The sequence below is a fragment of the Acanthisitta chloris genome, unplaced genomic scaffold, assembly GCF_000695815.1.
Source record: "Acanthisitta chloris isolate BGI_N310 unplaced genomic scaffold, ASM69581v1 scaffold16510, whole genome shotgun sequence".
Taxonomy (NCBI): Eukaryota; Metazoa; Chordata; class Aves; order Passeriformes; family Acanthisittidae; genus Acanthisitta; species Acanthisitta chloris.
The window spans coordinates 82,346-84,914 of NW_008650056.1; positions in this window are offsets into that span (position 1 = coordinate 82,346).

Genomic DNA, 2,569 nt, shown 5'->3' on the forward strand with positions numbered 1-2,569 from the left:
TTGAGATGGAAGGATGTGGGCCAGTGGAAAGGAAGAGAGTGTCACTGCCAATATTGAAGGCAACTCATATTAAATTTGATTTTGGTTAACTAAAAATGAGGGCAGTGAGTAGCTGCCCTGCAATTGGCAGATTGTATTAATTCACACATCACCAAGAACCTCCAATGGGTGATTTTAGTGACTCTGAACTTTGTGGATCAAGCACAAGGTTCAAACACCACTCCTTGTGGAACTAGATTGGGAATGTCTCAGAAATTAACTTGGATCCTTCAATGTCCAGCATGCTATTTCCTGCTGGATTTGTTGTCTTTCTTCCTTACAAAGTCTTAGGTACTCTTTATTAGAGGCACTAGTAAGAAGGGCTATGAATTCTGGACTTGGAAGTATCAAAATTCAGGACCAACCATTACACAACCTGTTTCTCAACACAGCATGAGCTGTTTCTTATTCAGACTCATTAATCCTGTGGACGATGAGTGCAGAAGGTAGTGAGATATAAGCGCAATATAGCACTTCTTAAATGGACACAATGTTTGCTGAAGCAACCACAGTCCTCCAGGCATTTCCCAGAGATGTCAGGATGATGACCCTAGTGCCAAGGAGCTTATGCTCTGAGAAACTGTTTTCTAGTAATATTCATTAGAGGTAGGGTCTCATTAGGAGTATAGAAGTAAGTCAAGATTTGTAACATGAATACTGCATTGGTCTGGCAGCTTTTAATCATTACTGGAGTATACTGCACAGTAATGTAAGATACTTAGAAGGAATGCACTGTGGAGGGTTCCTGTTGCATTTCTGTTGGCGTACTTAAATGTGAATAGATTCATTACCAGTGCACACCAGAAACTTTCTGGTCCCTTATTATACTGTGGCCATTGAAAAACAAGATTCTGTTGTCCATCAGACTTGTGCTGCCATGTAGGAGGCCAGCTTACACACAGGAGCATGCCTTGTTTTGGCAGTGGCATCCTGGGACCAGATCATACGAAGGAGCAGCTCTCTGATTTCATCTCCCTCTCCAAGGCACGTAGTGAAATGGAGTGGCTCCACCTCCTCCAGTGAGTGCTATTTTCTGGCATCTCCCCAGAGGATCTCTCCCTGAGGAGTGCTCAGATGCTTTCAAGGCACATGTCACAACCTTTGCAGAAGCTGCGAGGAACATCAGAAAAAAGAGGGATATAAAACTCCTGCCACGTAAACCGTAACTAGTCCTCGGACTCCCACACCAAACATCTGTCAGCTGGAAACCAGCACAGCAGAGAAGGTGCTCTGCTAAAGAGGTGGCACTCAGCTGACAGTCACCCTGTGCTCTACCTCCACCCCTTTGAAGAGTGAAGGTGCCTTGCACTGCTTATGAAGTGGTAGGTTGTGGCTGAAATCTCCCACAGCTTTGATGGTCAGATGCTATGTATCATTCTCTGATTCAGCTTAAGGCAATTTCCAATTTAAGGCCTTTCAGGTAGTTTTAGAGAGCAACAAGGTCACCCCTGAGCTTCCTCTTCTCTGAACAAACCCAGCTCCCTCAGCTGTTCTTCATACAACATGTTTTCTAGTCTAGACCTTAGCCCTTTGGTGGACACACTGCAGCACCTTGATATGCTTTTCAAAGTGAGGGGCCCAAAACTGAACACAGCACTCAAGGTGTGGTCTCACCAAGGCCAAGTACGGGGATCGCTTCCCTAGTCCAGCTAGTCACACTGTTCGTGATACAGGCCAAGATGCTATTGGCCTTTTTGGCCTCCCGGACACATTGTTGGCTCATACTGACTTTGGTGGACACACTGCAGCACCTTGATATGCTTTTCAAAGTGAGGGGCCCAAAACTGAACACAGCACTCAAGGTGTGGTCTCACCAAGGCCAAGTACGGGGATCGCTTCCCTAGTCCAGCTAGTCACACTGTTCGTGATACAGGCCAAGATGCTATTGGCCTTTTTGGCCTCCCGGACACATTGTTGGCTCATACTGAGATGTCAGTCAGCACCCCCAGGTCCCTGACAGCTGAACAGTTCTCAGGCCACTCCTCCTCCAGCCTGTAGCACTGCATGGGGTTGTTATGCCTCAAGTGCAGGACCAGCAATTCACCTTATTGAACCTCATGCAGTTGTCCTTAGCCCATTGATCAAGTCAGTCCACGTCTTTCTATAGACCTTTCCTACCCTCAAGCACATCAACAATTCCACCCAACTTAGTGCCATCTGCACTGAGGGTGCACTCAATCCCCACATCCAGATCTTCAATGAAGATGTTAAACAGGACTGGCCCCAATACTGAGCCCTGGGGAACATCACTAGTGACTGGCTGCCAATTGGATTTAGCTCCATTTGTTGCAACTCCCTGGGCCTGACCATCCAGACAGTTTTTTACCAACCAAAGGGTCCACCCATCCAAGGCACAAGCAGCCGGTTTTCCTGGAAGTATGCTGTGAGACACAGTGTCAGATGCATTACTGAAGTCCAGATAGACTACATCCACAGCCCTCCCCTCATCTACTAAGCAGGTCACTTTGTCACAGAAGGAGGACAGATTGGTCAAACAGAACCTTCCCTTCATAAATCCGTGTTGGCTGAG